Raw genomic sequence first — 22,045 nt, forward strand, 5'->3', positions numbered from 1 at the left:
GCCACAAATCCGTGCCTGGTAAGTTCTTGGTCACCTCATTGTGACCTTTCGCTTCTATTATGTGAGCAAAAGCCACACATTGCATCATGGGACATGTAGGCTTACTACATGCTAGCTCTGACCTAACAGCATAGCATTAGAAAGGTAGCGGCAGTCCAGTATGATCCAGATGCCATTTGCTAGCCTTTGTGCTTCTGTTATGGAGGGTATGCCATCCCCCATGCACGCTTGAGTAAGTAGCTGTTAGCAAGGGATAGAGGAGCTGGTGGAACCATGAAGCATACAGTCTGCTGTTACACTACTGTATCCCCCCTTTGGACTTCTTTGATTTCCCAGTTGCTCTAGGGATTGTTTTCCATGCTGTATTATTGGGAGGTGGGGCGAATCAACCTTAATTTACAGCTTAATAATTCATAATTAGGATCTTTCTAAAGCTTGACACCCCTCACAGGAGGTCTTAAAATCCACTATCAATCAGTGAGCATCCTGTGTGGGGGAAAGAGCACTTCTGAACTGTACCAAAAAGGAATATGCCTCCAGCCATTAGGACTGAAGAAGTGTGAATTGATGATTCTGCTTTTTATGTTCACAATAGTCAAAAATATAAAAAGGATATTGACAACTATTAGTATGTCATTCCTAGACCTGGAGGAATACCCCACTTTTCAGCACTACAGCAAATCATCTTCTAGTGCTTTTTTACTAAATTGCTCCTATAAGGTTGGGCAGCTTTTATCAATATTGGGCTTTGAATGTCTTACTCCCCTGATCTGAAGGAGGATATTCCAGTGATTTATCAGATAATGTCTCCATTTAAATCAGAGATTTTCCACAGAGACTTGAGGGTGAGGCCAGGATCTTTCACAGGGTACACACAGAATGTGGGAACTGAAAGCTTTCACTAGCATAACAATTAGGCAAGCTGTTCTAATTCATATGAAATGGGCTCAATTACTGCTGACATAATGTAGGAATGGACAAGAGTTTACCTGTTTTTACCAGCTCAACTTATTACAGAAGAACCCCCAATTTTACCTCCCCGTATTTTGCATTGCTCCCATGTAAAACGTAAAATAAAGGTTCTACTGTATTTATTTTTGTATTTCTATATACAGTCATGTCATTATTTTGTAAGATATGAGACAATTTCCAGTTAAATATTGGCACAAGTACCGATAAGTATCCTAAGCACTGCAATATATCCAGCTTAAAAGGAATAAGTTTTATTTTGTACTACTATCACTTTAATGTTTTTCTTCACTTTGCATCTCATTAGCAGTTAATTGGACACAGGCCAAAAGGTAAATGTTAAATCTAAGATGCTGCCTAAGTACATATAGTATTAAATGCTGCCACACCTTGCTCACTAGCTTAAGCCATAAGCTCTGGTGTCCGGTGTTCTTTTTAGTTCTTCAAAAAGACTGGAGTGATCTCATATGTCAACAATCACCGGCACAAGTTTTGAAGCACATTTTCACGTCTTTGATGTGTCCAGTATAACTACCTGACCTATTATCAGCACCAGTTGCACCTGTTCTAGGCGTGACCCAGATGCAGTACGTTAACAATATGTCATTAATGTTCTGCAGCCTGCATAGGAATGTCCAGAGGAAATTTCTTGTAATAATGCAAGGTGGAGAAGAATATTTGATTGAGTGTGGATAGATATACAGCTAGATATACAGATAGTGATAGAGAGCTAGAGATAGATAGATAGATAGATAGATGACAATAAGCCATTTGTGCTGACCTCTGCAAACATATATCTATATATATTTTTTTTATATGGAATGGGTGACTCTTACTCACATACAAAATGACTATAGCGTTTGGAGGTGTTTTGATTGTGCCTCCCTGGGTTTTAACTGTTGCCTGTAAATTACATTGCAATAAGTGCTATAGACCAAACATATTCTGTGCTATGATTGGCTGCTCCAGAATATTTTGCAGTAATGTATATGAAGTCTGTCTTGCACATTAATTTGAGATGAGGAGTAGCAATGCCAAATACTGCATTGTGTACCTTGGGCATTTGTAAAAATAACAATGCAAGAAGTGCATTGTACCTAGCAAACATAGCACATTTCTTAAATATATATTATTACATATCACTATAGCTAGGTATTTACAAGATCTGCTTGCAGTTTACCATTGTACTACAGAACCCACTTTGCCTTTACAAGACTATTTCCCAGCTAATCTAAACAAATGAAGTTGCACCTTTTGAAAATGTGGTTATGGGTTAGAAATTCCATCCATAGTTTCTGGATTTCATGATAGCTTAATGTATTTTTATCTATTTGTATTAGAAGAAGTGTAATGATAAGGTAAGTAAACTATATTTATTATTATCAACTCAACCATTGTTGCTTTATGGTTTTGTGTTATTAAAGTTTATTTGGCTGTTGAAATGAGAAACAATTGCAAGAATGGTAGCACTTAAGGAATACATTGCCTGCTTTTTATCACTGATATGTTATCACTGCTTGTATCGTGATCAAAAAAAATGTAGTGCTGAATCATGCTGGGCTAAGCCAACATTATACAGCTTGTTACGAAAGAAGCCTAAATAATATATGCTTCTGTCAGTTTGCATGGTGCCACACACTGGAATCTTCTGTTGGAAATGCGGCTGAAAGACACAGTTTATAATAAATTCTCACAGTAAATGGATGATTTCCTAAACCAAAACACGAGGAGGAAAAAACGTTTCCGATAAGAAATTATGTTATTACATATGGGAAACTCAAAAATATAAAGTGTTTCATCTTCTCTAATCAGCACTGATATGATTTTGATTAGTGATTTTAATGCCATTTTGCATTGTTTTCTTCTCAAAGCTTCTTTTTTCTCTCCATTCCCATTGTTTAATTTCCTTTCTCTTTCTTTGGATTTCCTCTGTCCTTCCATCTCCTGTCTTCTGCACCCCCGTTTTCTTTTACTCTTCTTTATCCTCACTTTTCTCTTCAATTTATCCATTGCCATACCCTTCATATTTGCTCTGATCTTTTTTGCTATACATAACATATCTTCGCTTACTCCCTTTCTTATTACTCTGCCGACCCCTTCCTTTTGCTTTTGCTCTTATTTTCTCAATGCTATACCCTTATTTCAGTATTTGTCATACTATTTTCAGTTGAAGGCTCCCTTGGAGGTCAAAACTATGGTCTGGGCCCCACTGGCTCAAGATTAGGTTACAGATACGACAAACATGGGTGTATCAGTCATTCCGACACAGGACAACACATACATTTTCACACCAAATCTCTCCCTTACTGACCTTCAATTTCTTTTTTATCAAGAAGGCCTGTACAGTCTGACATCATTGTCTTTACCTAGGCTAGGTAGGAAAATCAAATTTGTTTTAACTTTAACAAATATACTATTTTTTATTAGAATTTCATGTACCACTTCTGAATTACAAATCATGAAATCTGTTTAAGAGAAAATTCTTTCTGAATATATGAAAATGAGTCAGTTTTTACATTTGTAACATCTAAAATCTGAGTATGGGATTTCTTTGAAAAGACATCAGCTTGCACTGTTCATCTTAACAGCTTCACATGTGTAGGACATGGAAATACCATCTCTTTGCAGCAGGTCTACCACTGCATATCACAGAGGGACCCGTGTCCTTCCACTTCTAAATCTTACTCTTTAGTTTACTGAAATCCTTCAGTCAAACTCATATAGCATAGTCTAATTTTCTTGTCTGATAATCCCTGCCATAGTTCCTGTAACCTTCCAGTATTATACTAAATTGTACTTTTCAGTACAGAGACAACCAATACTTGCTCTTTAAGCCTTTCCTTCTATAACAGTTTATCTGCATTGTTTATTCCATTCAACATTAGATTTTCCTTGCAAAATATTAAGTGTTTTCTCACAAAGTCACTGACACTCTTATTGTGGTTTGTACACTGAGGCTGATTTATCAACCTCTGAGGTAGAGAAAAAAAACATGATTGTGTTGTTGCAGTTTACCTTCACTGAATTATCGAATTAAAAAGCCATTCTAAATTTGCACAGTGGCCTAAGAACAACATTTCCCCATAAGGTAAACTCTCCACCACCATAAGAACCAGAGGGGTCACCTACCCAAGTGCTAGAGCACTAAGGGTGGAAAATAATGCTCCCTAAAATGCACCTCTTAGGGGATGGGCTGAATGCAGGCAGCACTGTATTCATGCAGAAATTCCTTGCTCTCCATGTTGCCTGTGGGAGATAAGGATTAGGCAGCATGCAAAGTGATCATTATGCACATGTGTGTGATGAAGGCTCTAGACATATACCTGCACACTTGCATACAATTCAGAACAAGAGACAGAAAGGACAAAATGGTCCTTAGCGCAATTCTACGAAAGTATCCACTTTAGCAAGATTCAACCTTTATTTCTTTACTCCATGCTTTAGGTTTCTTTTTCTACATCTTGCAGTTGTCAAATAAGTGATGCACAGCCAGACAGGTCGCCACAATTGCTATCCTACTATTTCCACATGAGAAAGTGGATACTTTCTGTGCTGCGTAAAAGGTGGCCATACACATCACAATACTGGTTTCTCACTCAAGCAACTACTACAATATTCATTCATCTTTTCATTCCATCTTGCCTGGCTGTACAGTTTACTTTACTCACACCCATTGCCCAGTGCCCAGAGCTCAGAGCTGATGCTTGCCCCCAGCTGCCAGTCTCCATATGTCTGCACCCCATCCAATTGCACCTAAAGTGCATGCCTCTGTAGCTTGCCCCTAGTTCCAGCCATAAAAGAATATTTGTAGCTGTGCCTTCAATTAATTGCACTGTTTGTTTCCTTCATCTGTACTTGGAGTGCCATATTTGTCAAAAAATCAAATTTCAAATGTCCGCTTACTTATTATAAAAAAAAAAATCTCGAAAATTCAATTGTGTAAAACACGAAAAGTAATTTTAAATGAAGCAAAATCACATTCTATCCATCATTTTCAATGAGCCCGTCAAAGATTAAATCCCTTAGTTATTGAGTGTCACTGCTGCTTTGCCAGTTTGTTCCTGATATCAGAAATATATGTTTTTAACCTCCAGAATAATGACAGCAGTTACTTAAAACAAACATTTACTTCAATTCCATCATTTTTAGGGCTATGTAAGAAGATGCTTGACAATGCTAGTAGCAAATAATTTTACTACCATTGGTGGAAAAAGCAATTGGTACAAGTCTTTCTGGATGTTCACATTCTTGGCATTTGGAAACATAAGGCCATTTGGCAAATGTGGGACAATGTCCCACAGGGCTTGATTCACTGGGTCCTGAACTTGGCTGACCCACCTAGAGGATCCAAAGCAGTGGCTTGGAGTGGTTCCAGCCTCATTATAGTAAAATGAGATTTGGAGTAACTGGTTATTTACTTCACTCAATACCCCAAGGAGTACAGCTCCTAATCGCTGTAGGTATTTGCAAACATTTGAGGCTAACATAGGCCTGACCAAATGATCTCATTTTAATCATAAACTAGTTGCCTCCATTATCAACAAAATATGAGCTGATGAAATCTCACATGGAAGAATAATGCACTGGTGGTTTGTGGTGGTTCTATGCAACTTCGGCGATTTGCGCGAAATCGCGCCGCCGCGTGTGCCATCCCACCGGCGACTTGCATTTTCGCCGGTGGGATGGCAGGTGAAGGCAACTCGGGGAGATTAGTCGCCCACGAACAGGGAATTTTGTCGCGGGCAACTAATCTCCCCGTGTGCCAGAGCCCTTACAGTACACTCTTCCCTGGGCTGGGTGATGCCAAAAAGACTGTACACTGTTCTAAAATAGGCCAGCCTCACATGAACATCTAAGGGCTCTGGCACACGGGGAGATTAGTCGCCCGAGGCAAAACTCCCTGTTCGCGGGCGACTAATCTCCCTGAGTTGCCTACACCTGGCATCCCACCGGCGAACATGTAAGTCGCCGGCGGGATGGCAGACGCGGCGGGGCGATTTCAGGAAATCGCCCAAAAAGACTCGCGAGTCTTTTTCGGCGATTTCGTATGTTTGGAGGTCTTCTTAAATAATTGGCCACTGCTGCTAAAAGGCAATTCAGTGCCACATATTCTCAACACTAAAGGGGACACTTGAAATCAGAGCAGCATGTTTATATTAGCAACAACAAAGGGCAGATTAGGAATATTTTCTCACATGTGGGCAACATCTGTGATGCCAAATGGGAAGCCTATAAAATTACACTTGACAGAAAGCTGATTGATATCAGATACTTCGGCATCCCTATCAGCAGGGTAGAATTGTGCCAGAAGAGCACATAGATATCAGTGCACAATGGTCGTTCCATCCAGTAACAGGAACATTTGCTTGTCTTGGATTTTAAATATGTGTAAATGTTACTCTATAGCAGTGATCTCCAATAAGAGGCTCAGAAGCAACATGATGCTCACTATATCCTTTGATGTTTCTCCCAGTGGCCTCAATGCAGGTGCTACTTTTTGAATTCCTGGCTTAAAGTCTAGATTTAGTTGCATAACAACCATGAGTACTGCCAAACAGAGCCCCCTGTAGGCAGCCAGTCCACATAGGAGCAACCAATAGCCAATGACAGCCTGTACTGGACACCCTCAGGAATTTTTGAATGCTTGTGTTGCTCTTCAATATTTTTTTTATATTTTAATGTGAATCATGGATAAAAAAAAAGGTTGGGAGTCCCTGCTCTATAGCGTCTTTCTTCATTTCTGGCCATAACCATAAAATAGACAGCATCTTAAATTTAACTTTGCAGAGAGGTAGAACAGAAGGACAAACAAACACGCAAAAATAGATTCAGTCTTGTTGCATATAATTTACACAGTTCTGGTGTTTGTATTAAATAATCTGTTTACTCTTTAGAACACACACTACCACACTCTAAATTAGGTGACGTTTGAGGTTATATGATAAAAGACACTGAAGGGAACATTTACATGTTCTGAAAAGGAGCATAGAGGCCTATTGCCATTCTGTAAATGGCAGATTGCTGCCTATTTTTGCACTTTGTACACTTAATGATCTCTTAGGGCAGGGGTAGGGAACCTATGGCTCGGGAGCCAAATGTGGCTCTTTTGATGGCTGCATCTGGCTCGCTGCCAAATCTTTAATGAAAATAAAATAACGGGGGGCGTGTCCTGCGCTCGGCAGATAGAAGACATGTTCTACACCCTCCTCCGCATCGCATCCACATCCGGCATCCTTGGCACCCACCCTACCTTGCCCCTGCGCTCGGCGGATAGAAGACGTGTTCTAAGAATGTGGCTCTTTCTAAACCATTTAGCTTGTAACTTCAGTGCAAGATATCCCCAGTTAAACACACTACACATCTTACTACCCTGGTTAACCCTATCACAAAGAAAACAAAAAGAACACACACAAGCAAATTAAATGGTGTAAAAAAATCCCTCCAACAACATTTATTTTGAGTGCACAAAAAAACAGATGATTGTGTTGTTTGTGTGCTAATATGGTTTACTAATACTATGCCATGTGTTTGATATAGAGTTCATGTACTACTTGATTATTTTCAGGAAACAGTATTGGTCACACCTTTAAATACAGAGTTAACTATAAACAGAAAAACACCAATGATTTTTAAAAACATTTCTCATGATAAAATGTAGGGGTTTTTTTGTTCTTGGTACTAGAATATTTGAAACAGCCTTTGCACCCAATGTACCAGAGGCACTGGAAGGGGTAGTTCACCTTTAAATTAACGTTCTCTATGTTGTAGACAATTTGCAGTAGATAGTCAAGTTTTACTTTTGATAGGCTTGAATTATTTAGCATTTGTTTCAGCCGCTCTCCAGTTTGGCATTTCAGCAGCTAGTTGCTAGGTTCCTGTGTACCCTAGACACCAGGCAGTAGTCTGAATAAGAGACTGGAATATGTATAGGAGATGGTCTGATTAAAAAGAAAGAAAATAAAAAGTAACAAAAATGACAAAATAAAATTGTAGCTGCACAAAGCAATCGTTTTTTGGTTGCTGAGGTCAGTGACCCCAATCTGAAAGCTGGGGGGGAGGCAGGAGATAAAAGGAAAATAATTAAAAAACTATTATTAAAAAATAAAGACCTTTTGAAAAGTATCTGTAAATAGGCCTTTCTATAACATAGTAGACATTAACCTAAAGGTTTACTAGCCCCTGAAATGCATTGAGGCCTTTGACAAAATTTGGTAGACACCATACTGCCTCACCAGGCATGACCCCCACCCCTCCACAACACTGTGGCAATACTGCTTAAACATAAGCATAGAACTGACTCAGCTAGCAGTTATAGGAAATGGAATGAATCCCCCCCAGTGGGTTTCTCTTTCGGAAGACACAGCTTGCCAACAAGTGCACAAAATTTATGAAGCTTCAGCCTCCTGAAGTAAATCACTCAAGCAAAAATCTCTGTTTAGCTTACTCAGGAATTTACTGTCAGTCCAAACAGAAATACAGCAGGGAGTATGCACAATATCAATCATGCTAATTGTCTCTCAGGAGACTGTCAGCGCCACCTCCCATCTACCGCATACAGTAGATAATGACAGTTTATCAATATATATCTTTCCCTTTGGTAAGTGGTATGTAGAAGTAAGAAAAGAAACTGCAGTTAATATGAGACTGAACATGCGTAATGACATTCCACCAGGTTAAGGGAGTTACTTCTGGTACTGCAGTGGTTAAGATCATTTATTGGGATCAGGGGGTACGGGATAGAATTAGTAGCTTTTTAGTAAAGAAAGTGATTTAAGGTATGAATTTGCCGGTCACTGACATCATCCCTAAAAGTCCCAGTGCATTACAGTCCACTAGCCTCATAGATTGAAAACCCATCAAAGGTATTACTCTTTTTCTGTCATAAAAATAAAATGGCTTTGAGTGTAGTACGTGCATATGTATATGCAAAATGGATACAGTATCCCACTATTATAATGTCCTATAGGCTTTTTTGAAGTGGTGTTCCTACAGCCCCATGGGGCGGAGGAAAGATCTTCTACCTACCGAGGTATGCCTTATGCCTGGATGCAGTTGCCCAGATCACCTTGTTGCCTTTGGGCTGGAACACTAGTTAGATACCTTTCTTTAGAGTGGTTTCCCATTTTGGGAAAAAAAAGTAGTAACTAGTAAGATCGTATTTTTTTAACAATTACAATTAATTGTTAATGTTTTATAGCATGAATTTTACAAACAGTAAGGCATAAGGCCTAACAATCTAACAATCAGATTTTTTCTTTTTTTGATTTGGATTTTTTGCACTAAAAATTGGGATTTTTTCAAAGATTTACTATGTGTCCAAAGGGGTAAAAATCAAAATCCAACATTTTGCCAGCTAAAACTTGCTGTGATCATGTTGAAGTCAATGGCAGAGGTTCCTTCCATTTCTTTGCAGATCATTCTTTTGTCTTGAAACTTTAGAGGTTTTGGATTTTTGACAATGGCTTTTTGTGTGACTATTTGATAAAGTAGAGGTTTTGGTGCGACAACTTGAAAATTTTGAGTTTTCATGGCGACAATTCAAAAAAGTTCCAGTTTTTCTTGCACAGACTTTTCATATCAGATTTTTTTTAGTAAAAGTCACACATTTGAGTAAATGAATTTAGTCGAATTTTAAAATTAAAAAAAAGAGAAATCAAAGAGTTTAAGTAAATCTACCCCATAGTATAATATGGAGTGATAGGTGAACCTGAGGTGACAAGGTAGGGCAATGACCCCCCTCTGTGTGGCCCCCCACCTGTCTGGCTGCTTTGATGGCTTACCTTTGTGTAAGATTTAAATAGTATCAGTACTGAGATTAACTGGCCCCCTGCATGGTTCTCACCTCAGATTCAGGCTGTAATCCCTCTGTATTGTTTAAACATGTAATCCCCTGTGTTTTTCACACCTTTTAGTTTCTGCATTGTTCACCCCCTGCAGTGTTCACACCTCAGGCTCAGGCTGTAATCACCCACATTGTTCACCTGTTCACACCTCAGACATTGTATGTAGTGCCTGGACTATGCTGCCCGTGTATATGGCACACACAGACAGCATAGGGTAGGCAAAGTATGGCACATAGGCAGTATAGGGCAGGGAGGGTATGGAACACACAGGCAGCATAGGGTAGGCATAATATGGCAGATAGGCAGTGTAGGGCAGGGAGGGTATGGAACACACAGCATAGGGCAGGCATAGTATGGCACATAGGCAGCATAGGGCAGGGAGGGTATGGAACATACAGGCAGCATAGGGTAGGCAGAGTATGGCCACACACAGACAGCACAGGGCAGGCAGAGTATGGCACACACAGGTAGGGCAGGCAGAGTATGGCATACACAGGCAGCATAGGACAGGCAGCGTATGGCACACACAAGCAGCATAGGGCAGGCAGAGTATGGCACACATAGGTAGGACAGGCAGAGTATGGCACGCACAGGCAGCTAAGGGCAGGCAGAGTATGGCACACAGGCAGCATAGGGCAGGCAGAGTATGGCACACACAGGCAGCATAAGGGAGGCAGAGTGCTGCCTGTGTGTGCCATACTCTGCCTGCGAGAGGTGAACCTGCCAGGGCTTTGTTCTGGGAGTTTGTTAGTAGTTGGAAACAGCCATTAAATGGTCCCTAAGGTGTGTAATTATGTTGCTGGGGGTTGCTGTGCTATCCACAGGGGAGGAGGAGGCATATGGATTTAAGGGTGTGTTTTAATATGACATAATATAATTCTTTCATATATGAATAACTGTTGATATCCCCGCAGTGAGGACCAAGCATTTGGGTTTTTGCTGCACTACCACCATTACATTAACATTTATTTATAAAGCGCCAACATATTCCGCAGCGCTGTACAATAAGACCATTGTGATTAAATGGGTGTGGTTTGAAGTGGGTGTGGTTCAAAAAAGGGGAGTGGCCAAAACTGGCTTCCATTAGCGGCCCACCATGTATGCTAGAGAAATTCTGGCCCTCAGCACTGCAGAAGTTGGACAGCACTGGTGTAACACATTGTTCTGTAGTTAGGGAGTACTGTCACTGTCACCGTATAACTTTACATTTCCATCTTGCTGCATTTTTCCACTGTGTGGTGGTGGGGGTGAGTTTGATTTTCAGGCCATTGCTATAAGGGCCTTGGCTGTAATAAAAAGAAATACTTGCATTGAGCGTATGGTGTTTATTTTCGGCAAGCCGAAAATCACTTGCCGAAAATACCGCCATACGCTCCTACCTGTGCCTGTACCCGAATGAATGAAATACGCTTGGGTGCAGGCACATGTAGCCGATATCTGCCGAAGATACGGAGTCTCGCGTTTTTTGGCAGAGATCCGCTACATGTGCCTGCACCCAAGTGTATTTCATTCATTCGGGTGCAGGCACAAGGTAGGATAAATGTAGAGTAGCAGGGCGTATTCTCGGCAATCGTTTTTTGGCTTGCCGAGAATACGGCTGTGTGGCATCAGCCTATAGTGCTTGCTCTGCCCTCGCAGGGGCTGTTTCTGAAACCTGATTTCACATGAAAATGAGAGGGTCCATTGGGATTATAAATGCTAGGGTTTTACTGATAACCTCTCTTCAATGCAGGATTATCTGAATTTATTTATTGTTGTAGAGTTGTTTCAAAATGATAAATGTTCTCCAAGTCCTCCCCCTCAGATGCCATGTTCTTGCATTGATGAGCCCTAACAAGAAAACAGGCTGTCTATAAGTTGGATTTATGAATTATATGGTTGTATCTGCACTTTAAATCCATCAGTTCTTAATGCTCAGATGGTTACAGGGACATGAAGGAGTAATTTGCATGTTTCTAGACAGAATTCATGAACCGGGATTTCACATTTTGGTTTTAAAGCAACTGCTATGTGCATAGCATGAGACGTGTTTATAAGTTTGTTTGTCAAGTTGTTTTTTTTTTTTTTTAAACAAAGGTGCAAATAACTTATTTTAACTTTTTTGAATTTTTTTGTAATAGGGGCTTTACCATACAGTAACCATTACCTGTGACCGTACTGGCTGTGTGAAATTGATTTTTATTAACTGGCCATGGTGGAAATCATTTAGGCAACAAAAGAAAAATTTGATCAACACTACAAGTAGCCATGATCCAAATGTCCACTACTTGCAGGGATCATTTCCCATTGACATCTTAGTGTTTAACATTATCATATGTATCCAATGTTGCTGCGGATTGGTATTGCAATAGCTTTCGATATTTGGTGGATATGTGGTGTTTTGTAGCAATGATCCATGTTTAACGGATCTCCTAAGGGTTAACCCACACTTCAAATTTAGGTATGGAATCCCTTATCCGGAAACCTGTTATGTAGAAAGTTCTAAATTATGGAAAGGCCATCTCCCATAGACTCCATTAGCAAATAATTATAATTTTTACAAATGATTTCCTTTGTCTCTGTAATTATAAAACAGTACCCTGTACTTGATCCTACCTAAGATATAATTAATCCTTTTTGGAGGCAAAACAATCCAATTGGTTTTATTCAATATTTAAATGATTTTTAGCAGACTTAAGTTATGGAGATCCAAATTACAGAAAGATCCCTTATCTAGAAAACCCCAGGTCCCGAGCATTCTGGATAACAGGTCCCATACCTGTACATACAGACAGGCGTATTGACTCCTGATAACATTTTCCATAAGTGGAAAAATGATAAGGACCTTAGATTGTTAGCTTTACTGGGGCAGGGATTAATGTGAATGATATTCTCTGTAAAGTGCTACTGAAGGTGCTACAAATAAATAATTTGCTACTCTGAATTGCATGTTGAACGTTAGATAAATTCTTATGGATCCCTTTCATTATTCATTCATACTGTCCTTATTCATGTGTTTGTCTTGTTTCAATATTTTTCTGCTTAATTGTATGACAAAGGTTGTTCCTACTACAGAAAATGTAAAAGCCAGTGTGGGAAATAGTCTATAAAGCATTAAGAATCAGTGGCATATTTTCATTTCCCTAAATAAACTTCCTGCTTTGAATAAAAGTGACATAAGCATGGTTTTGGCAGCTGTTTTTGTAGCATAAACACAGCGAATTGATTACTGATTCCTCAAGAATGCAAATTGTGCTTCATAAGTGCCGCCACTGGCAGCGCAAAAACTAGGGTGCCATATGAATAAAAGAAATAGAAATAGATCTGCCTTTCAATAAATTGCCTATTTTCAGTCTTATTTCAACTATGTTTTGACTCTTTACACTTTTCTGTGTAGTTGCCAAAATACACAGAATATACAAAATACACCTGGGCAAAAGGTAGATCGCTTGACTGTGATGAATTATTTACAAAAGCAAGTATTCGTAGGAAGATTTTGTTTTTGTTGATAAACCTAACATTACCATATGCAATGACAAGCGTTGCCTGGAGTGGTGTAAAGGTCACAGCCATTGGCCTCTGCATCAGTGGAAATGTGTCCTCTGGAGCAATAAATGGTATTTTACCATCTGACATGAAAAGTCTGGGTTTGGAGATGTCAAGAGAACACCTGTTTGAATGTATAACTGACAGGAACATTTGATGGAGGTGGAGGAATAATGGTCTGGGGCTTGAAAGTATCACACATGACATTCCTGGCAGTTCCATGCCTCCTACTGTGGTGAGGCACAGTGCAGAATGGGTTTGCTTATGTGGAAGCGGAAGAATTAACTAAGCTACACAGAGCCCTGACTTCGGCCCTTAATAGGTCTAGTAACCCATATCAGCCAACTAGATGAGTGCTTTCAGTAGATCAGTAAATGATACCTGCTAATTCATTTCTATCAGTTTTTTAAGATACGCTTTTTCCTACTTTCTAGCTGAAGCCTAATAAACAAATTAAAATTAGAAAATTACAGTGCGCTGCCTGTTCAATATTTTCACTTGGTTTCACATCCTTTCAGTGTAAATCCAGCTTGGTTGGCCACTATGAACATACCAAATCATGTGACTAACCATTGCACTAATAGCAGGACTTTATTTCTATGTGTTTTACTTACCCGTACTGCAAAGTGGACCCTTGGATGCTGCAAATTAATTAGCAAGGACATCTGAATAAATGCAATTCAATACAAGGGCTTAAGGCTTATATGATACCATAGACCTTCATCTGACTCTTTTTTATCAATATCCCCTTTGGGCTGGTTTAAACCCATGTTTTGACATTTGATAGCTGTTCCTCTGGAAAATATATAAACGTTTCACCTTGCATACCATTGATTTCATATGTGGTAAGAAGCAGTGGTGTAACTATATGGGAAGCAGACCCTGAGGTCCTGGGGGGGCAAGGAGTCTCTTTCCTGTAAAGTTGTATAGAAACCTCCACAGCTGCTCACCTGCCTGAGAGCCATGTGTAGAAGGGAGCAGGAGCAGGCAGACAGCTGTGGCTTCAGCTAAGGGTGGCTGGGCACTACAGGCCCTCTGAAGCACCATGTTGTTATGCCACTGGGAAGAATGTACCTTCTTAAAGGGCCAGTTTTCAGTGTACTAAAACTGCCCTTACATCCATAATTTAAAGGGGTATATGTGGAATGTTAGTTTCTTTTAAATTTGTATTTTCACTGCTTAACCCTTTCCTAACAATCCCTGGATAACAACATGAACTCTGGTCCTTGCTTCTGCTTATTTTCTGTGAATAGTTTGAGGGACTGTCTTGCAACTGACCCATGTTTTCCCAGCAATCTTGCTAGATTAAGATAACCCAACAGCGAATAACCAGGCAGTGAGGGGTGGCAAATAGCAATTGTGCTCTCTGCAGTTCTGATATTGCCCTCCACTTGGATTGGATTGCCCTAAAGCAGGTCTGCTATATTACAAATGTTCTATATTGCTAATTTTCTAATAGACCTGCTAATTACATGTCTACACGTTGATTATTCTGGGTTCCAGTGCTGATTCAGCACAGTGGTTCTTGTCCAAAAAAAAGGTGCATAGGTCCTCACCAAAAGTTTCTAAGAGCATTTATGGGAGCATGTATCTGAATGAATAGCAGCAATACCTATTCAGTTTTTTATCCATTATAGTATTGGGTTTTTCCCTAGGATGTAAGCAACCTAGGCTTTCTCTACTAAAAGGCTGCATAAGCAAGGAAGGGGAACTTCACACAAGAAGAAAAACATATTCTTTTAAAACTATTTTTAATTTCTATAAAAAATGTGTACAGATAAAGACAACAAGAAGAGAAAAAATGTTTTTACAATATTTCTGCATTTGCAGCTATACGTAAACCAAGAAGAATTGAACACATGCCTTTGAGTACCTTATTTGTTATGTGTATTTATAACCATCATTATTACTTATATTTAAACAAGCTTTGCCCAATATTGAAGCGCTGACAACTGTGACTTAGGAATCCTAAAGCTGTGCATATGTTTTCCCACCGGTGATTTACACTGCCCACTGCCTGTGGGAAGGAGGAGATTAGTCGCATGCGCTAGGGGAGATTAATTGCGGGGCGACTAATCTCTTCCTCTGTCAGGCTCCTAATAGTCCCTAAAAATGTCCAGATTAGAAATAAAATAAAGGATTTATTCTAACCAATTAGAATTTAAGCCCCCAATGTTAAGCCTAAGTCTGAAAGGGGCAGTGTAATGCAGCTGTTAATGAATGTGGTGAACATTCTATTTGCCAAATTTGATCTGATTTAATTAGGAAATGTCTATTTAAAATAAGCGTCATTCCACCTTTGTGGTTTGTACAAGTTGGTTAAAACAAATTACCAATCCACTGGAGAAGCGAAAAGATGCACCTTATCGCCAAACCTTACAGCGGCTGCAGCTGGAGAAAGGAAAGGGTCTGTTTAAACCGATAATTTATTTTAACTAGCTGATAGGAACAGCAAAACTAGAACAAATTCAATAGATGTTTCTTTAATAGATTTATTTCTACTAAAAGCCAAAAAAAAGCCCAAAAGTACAACTTGAACAAACAATGGTCGGCCAGACCCCCTTGTTTACTTATTTCATTTTGCTTTTGTTCCATCACATAGGCAATAGCTAGGTGTTAACTTAGGGATTGCAGTAAATAGCTGGATTTAACTGGCTGATACATTTAGGTATCCTACTGGCCAAACAGACATATACTTTATGAAAGGCCATTCACAGCACAATTTTATTGTTTCAGTCCCATTTGGTGCAAGAAATAACAGAAACCATAAAAAGCTGCTATAATAAAACCAATTCATATGACCTATCTTAGAGATAACATCATAATTAAAACTCAAGCGCATTCCTGGCAGGCTATGTTATATACTCCTTTTATTAAGAAATGCATGACATTGGTATCAGAGGGATTAGCAATATGAAGATGAAGTAATGAGGCAGCAGAACACCACCAAGAAATGCAATAGGAAATAGCACTTTTGTTGTAGACCATGAAACATAATGGAATTTACTTCCACAGGAAATCAGGCTTTCCAAATGGGCGTGAGAGACAATGTGCCTAAAGAAAAGCATCCCATTATACAGGCTAAAATAAAACATAGTAAGGTCAAAGTGACTCCTATTTATACTAACAGCAGAAGTGCAGCTAGCAAGCATTTGCCGTTACTTGGAGTTCCCTTTTAACATCTTCTGACTCTCTGTTACAATAAGATTATATACCATATAAATGCATTGCATACAAGCTACGTTGCTTCCAGAAAGTTACTGCCAATGTTTTAGCAATGTTGATTTTTTATTTCCAAGTTTTATTTAACTCAGTGGTTATTAAAGTTGAGTGACATTTACCAAGATTACTACATTAGATCAAGAAGCGATATATTTATTAATACTTAGCAGCCCTGGAATAATCCTAGGAGAAAATTATTGTTCTTATTGATAAGGTGACTATTGCTTTGGCTAATGCTAAGGCAAAGTAAAAACAAAGCGCAAAACAAAACTCCCAGAATCTCATTTTAAAAGCCCACTAAGTTGTATGTGTTACATGTGATTAACCAATGCAAATGTGAATTGTGATTTGTGCATTTTGCTGGTGTCAATCTGGGTGCAAACTGCATTATTTCAGGCACTACACTTTGTTAATGAGTGATCTGTAAGCTGCAAGTCAGTTGCTTGTGTGTGTGTAACACACTAAGAAAGTCCTGGAAGTAAAACCCCCTCCAGTCACTGGTATAAATACTATGTACCAGTCCCCTACCCCCACAAAAAAAAAAAAAAAATATTAAGAGGGGCCTGGCACAGAGAATCAAATCTTACCCGGCTCCCTTCCTTCCACCTGCTCCCTTTTAAATCCCCACTCCCTGACCACTCTCCTAACTGAGAGCCAGCAGGGAGCAGGATTTATATGCAACTATAGAGGAATAAGACCCTGTGGTCTTTAAAAAAGAAACATTAATAGGCAATGCCTTTTTTCTGTTGTGCAATCTTGAACCAGGAAATGTAGGTAGTTGGCATCTCTTCATCTCTAAAGCTCTGAGGCAGCCTTACTTGTGAGCATTACACAACAATGACAATACACGCAATACTGTGCTTCTATGCTAAACTATTGTATTACAATTATTTAATGGGTTTTTGGATTGTGAAAGCATTCTAAAATGTATATACAAGTATGGGATCTGTTATCCAGAATGCTTGTGACCTGGTGTTTTTTGAATAATGGATCTTACTGTAATTTGGATCTCCATACCATAGGTCTACTAAAAAATGCTTTAAGCAATAAATAAAGCCAATAGGATTGTTCTGCCTCCAATAAGGATTAATGATAAATTAATTGGGTTACATACAAGGTACTGTTTATTATTACAGAGAGAAAGGAAATCATTTTTAAAATGGGTTTCTAGATAATGTATCACAAAACAAAAACTGTAGTACTGTGTAAGCCAGTGTCAAAAATAATAAAAAAAACACAAATACAAGAGTATTGTAGAAATTATACCTATATTGGCTAACAATAAAAATACATTGCAAACTTTCGGAGCTCTAAGGCCCCTTCTTCAGGCAAAATACCCCATGCATAATAATAATATCTGCAGACAAATGCAACCCCAGCTATGAGTTACATATTAGATAGTGGCTAGACCTGGGTGATGTTTATGAAAAAAAGCATGGGTGGCCTTGGTTGGTGCAAAAAGGTAGGGTAGTAATATTATGCAGATCCTGTATGTATGAACTTAGTCCTTAATATTAAACTAGTTATTTGATAATACTGTTTTTATCAACAAAAGTCATCAAGGCATTAAAAATTTTGCTGAACAAAGAGTTGTATTTGGAGGCAAAGACTGACCAACCCTGTTTTAAATAAAGCACCTTCTCAATATCTCTGCAGCTTTTAAAGAAGAAATGTTCTACATATATGGAGGTTCCCTTCTATTGAATATAATGAAGTACAACAAAGAAGTGGTCAAATTTGACTTCAATTTAGTCTATGTGAACATTAACAGCAGCATTTTCTTTCTAACATGTGATTGCTAGACATGTTTGTGGTGAAAAAATTGTTCTCTGCATATTCTTAAATAAAAACCTCTTATGCGCTCCCATGCCACAAATATGTCATCTATCTTTTCATAAAACAGAAACCTCTCATATTTATAACCTTGTTATCATAGACATGCCTCAAAGCAGCCTCATACTATGCCATGTAGTACTATGTATAATTATATACATAAATATATATATATATATAGAAAATAATAATCATCCGTGGCCAGGACACACTTCAATACTTTATCAAAAATTTATTGAAAATATATTGTTTAAAACAATTGTTTTAAACAATATATTTCCAATAAATTTTTGATAAAGTATTGAAGGGTGTGCTGGCCACGGATGATTATTATTTTCTGTATATACATAAATTTGGCTATGCACCCCGCAGAATATTGAGCCTTGGAGTGCGGACACCATTTGGATTGATATATATATATATATATTTATGGCTTATATATGCATTTATTATTAGGTAATTAGAAAATAGACATATAATGTTAGTTAATTGAATTTGCCCATTAGTTTTAGGCTATCAGAAAAACCTTGTTTGCTACTTTTGCCCTATGTCCCATAATATCTGTAAAGGCTATGGCACATGGAGTTAATTGTAGCCAGCTACTTGTTGTGGCTAGAAAATATCCCGCCATAGACAATACTGAGAGCTGTCTCTGTAGAGACATTTATCAGTATTGTCTATTTTGCAGTAGCTACAAGTAGCCCCGTGTATCATTGCACACCTCAGCTGATTTGTGACAAGTTTGAAAAGGCTACAATACTGACCCTGATTTGGGGCCCTGTGCCAGATGATAAAACCGTTATTCAAGCCATAATCAGGACAGGTTAAGAATAAAAGCAGGTGGCTAGCATTGTACAACGTAATCCATGGACAGGTAAAGGTCAAAATCAGAGAAGACAAAAGGATATTTGATGGCAATGCTGGTTCTGCAGCGAGACAAAGTACAGCTTGGGCAAGTGCATGGACAGAAAGTAGCTTTAAAGAGGCAGTATACCCCCACCCCCCTGCTTAACATTGCAATAAATAGGGTTTGGGCTGAACATACTTTTTGCCTTATGTTTTAATTATAAATATATATGGTTTTTATTATTTTGTATTATTTCTTCTACCCCTTTAAAATCTATGACTTGATGTCAAATCCTCCTAGGCATACATGGGGCATGCACCTGGGTGCTAAGAGATGCGCATGTGTGCCTATAGACAAGCACAGGATGGAGCCTGCAGAGAGCTCCCATGCCAGTGAGTCCCAGAAGTCTGTGGAGCAACATCTGAGACAAGCTAATGACAAGGCAACATCCAATATAACTGGGCCAAGACTTGGGAGGTGGATAATGAAGTCCGATAAGCTTGGTTGACAATTGGTATGCCCAACTTGAAAAAACAAAAAAATAGTACCAGTAACAGGGCACTCCACAACAAATCAAAACAAATATATTTTATTCTATCAGAAATTATATTTTGGCCATCTTTTTGCCCAAAGTGAAAGGCAGGAGAAGGCCAACACTGTTTGTCAGCAGTATTTTTCTTTCTGAATTAACCAGGGATTAATAGACCTGAGACCAGATGCTGTTTAAATTCCTAATGAGGCATGGGAAACTAACCCCATTTATTGTGACCACCTGTATCAAGGTATCACATCCCCAAAAACATTGATACACAGGTGTTCAGAATAAATGGGGTTAGTTTTCCGCCTGCATGTTATATAGAGTGTGAGCAGGCGTGCAGGAGCACATGTAGCACGGCACAGGATTCTATCTTTGTCCTTGTGCTGTATAAGTAACACAACAGAAACTTCTATTCATGCCCTTTAGACTGTACACTAAACAGCAGATACAATGCAATAAACCTCTAGTTTATATGCAATAACAGGTTATTATGTTTTGTAGGAAGATTAGTTTGTGAACAACTATTGAGAGGCACCCCATGCTGTTGCTTGGAAAGGTTTGTCCATTTCAGCTGCTTATGTTATAAATAGATAAGTGAAAAGGTCATTTGGCTCTAGATCCAATAGAAAATACTTTTCCACTAACGGAAAAAGTTTATCCAGTGTTTCCTGACTGATTCACAACAACCAGTAAATCAAACTTATGGACATTTTAAAATGAATTACTGCACATTATAGTTGCTGGTTTACCAACTGCCTCATCCCAATGAAGGATTTTGGGCCACCCACACAAGGGCAACCTAGGTACATGCCTCAAATTAACCGGTTCCCACTGTGCACCTCGAATATGCTCCTCCGACCCCTAGAATACACAGTCCGGCTACAGTTTGAAGCACAAATTTAAAAGTTGAAAGAGGAAGAGCAATGATGCCATGGACAACCCAATAAATTTAGGAATATAGCATGGTGATCTTATAATCAATTAAAATCATATATTATATGCAATTAATTTAAATTCAAGACTAGAATCACCACAGCAAATTATGGAGCATTTTATTTTGCGGTTTATTACCACTTCATCAGATGCTTCTTCCATTCATTGTGTTTTCCACAGCCCTATCGCCCTCCCACTTTCAACTTTTGAGTTCTTGGCGAGTTGCACGTTGGGCAGTGGTTGTCCTACCTCCCACAAAACCTCTTAAGCTTGAGGGGCTTAAGTAAAGCTGGTGTAGAAATGTATACCGTATCAATCTGTCTTGCATAGCAATAAGAAAGTTATAACTGTTGTTAGTAACCTCTTCCCATTGTCCTGGGGTTAGGCCAGGAAGTGACACAATCCATTGGTGGTAGGCACGATCAAAAGGTTTTTCAATTACCATAAATCCTAGATAAAAGTTTATCAGAGGCAGCCAGGTATAAGGTCTTGTCCAGAGTGGGGGTAACCACATGGGTGAGAGAGTGTTAAATTGAGCTTGGAAGGCATGCCTAAGTTAAAGGAATCTAAAGAGGTGTAGCTATGTCTTTGGCTGCCACTCCAATATCCCCTGGTAATTAGAGAACTGAACACTCTTATCCAATCAGGTCAAAAGAGAGGCCAGGTAATAGATATAGAAATATATAGGAAATATAGACAATGCTAGGCCAATTTACTAAGCTATGTGTAGCAACCTGGCTTCCATTACTCTGCAGTGACCCAGAAGAAACAGAACATAGGGTGTTTTCATGAAAGTAAAGTGACTTAACTTGGCCCCTCGATCAAGCTTATACATAGGGGTGCAAGCAGAAAGGAGGGAACAAGGTGTTCAAGGGTTCTTACTGCCCCTCTAACTGTCAGGGTCTGCTTCATTAAACCACTTCCCATTTTGGGGAAATTAAACTCATCTCCAGAGTATTTTGTCATCAGGATGACAATGCATCAGCTTTTTAACCATTATACCTTTAACTATAGTCATTATCCCTTTTTGTTAAGTACTGTACACATCATCGCTAGCTGATAAACAGTACCATGTAAGCACTATGCATATTCTAAGTAAATAAAAATATATTTTCCCTTTGTAAGTCTCAGCTTGGCTTTGATTCTGAGCCTGCCAGGAAATTTAGTCTCGAATGATCTAGGATATAACAGGAAGAAAAACAAATATTAGTTTAGGTTGTGCATTACTGAATGGTTTCTGGTTTCCTCTGAATAAAAAAAACACCCATTTCAGCCTCAGAGTACTGGAAAGGGCAAGGTTCCGGTGTCTGTATTTACAGCTGCATCCTTTTGTTT

This window comes from Xenopus tropicalis, chromosome 7 (assembly GCF_000004195.4).
Source record: "Xenopus tropicalis strain Nigerian chromosome 7, UCB_Xtro_10.0, whole genome shotgun sequence".
Taxonomy (NCBI): domain Eukaryota; kingdom Metazoa; phylum Chordata; class Amphibia; order Anura; family Pipidae; genus Xenopus; species Xenopus tropicalis.